Source organism: Bison bison, unplaced genomic scaffold (assembly GCF_000754665.1).
Source record: "Bison bison bison isolate TAMUID 2011002044 unplaced genomic scaffold, Bison_UMD1.0 scf7180017475772, whole genome shotgun sequence".
NCBI lineage: Eukaryota > Metazoa > Chordata > Mammalia > Artiodactyla > Bovidae > Bison > Bison bison.
Window position 1 is genome coordinate 1 of NW_011380680.1, and position 510 is coordinate 510.

The following is a 510-nucleotide window of genomic DNA, read 5'->3' on the forward strand; positions in this document are numbered from 1 at the left end:
TGTGGTGCCCATCGCAGCTGCTGCCGTGTCCCTGAAGGTGGTGGCTCGAGGATCCTTTGATTTCCCTGTGGGGGACGCAATATCTAAGATTCTACAAGTCGAGGTGAATGGCACACCCCTGAATCTAGGTCCCCAGCTCCCAGATTCATCCCCTGCTCTGGCCCTCTCTCTGCAACAGGGCTGAGGCCACCCCCAAACCCACTGCTTTGGTCCATTGCACTTTCCACAATCCTGGCCCCACTGTGTCCCTGAAGTTCCAACTGCAAGTCCTGAGAAGTGTGCGCTGGGAGGGGCAAGCTGTAGCCTGTGTGATCTCTCACAGCTCTTTTTCCCCTCCACAGAGAGAAGGGGCCCTTCACAGGGAGGAGATGGTCTATGAACTCAACCCCCTGGGTGAGTGACCTCCACTCACAGACAGCAGTGTCCTGGGGTGGGAGGGGACAGAGGGCGTGGGCAGCAGGACAGACTGCTGACTCCCCTCATCTTCCCAGATCCCCGAGGCCGGACCTT

General features: G+C 58.6%; 1 long non-coding RNA gene across 1 annotated transcript; it reads left to right on the forward strand.

Moving 5' to 3' along the window:
* The first annotated feature begins 6 nt into the window (after positions 1–6).
* LOC104989508 lies at positions 7–510 on the forward strand. Its single transcript, XR_825380.1, has 3 exons — positions 7–103; positions 342–393; positions 492–510. It is a non-coding gene; the product is annotated as an uncharacterized LOC104989508 (long non-coding RNA).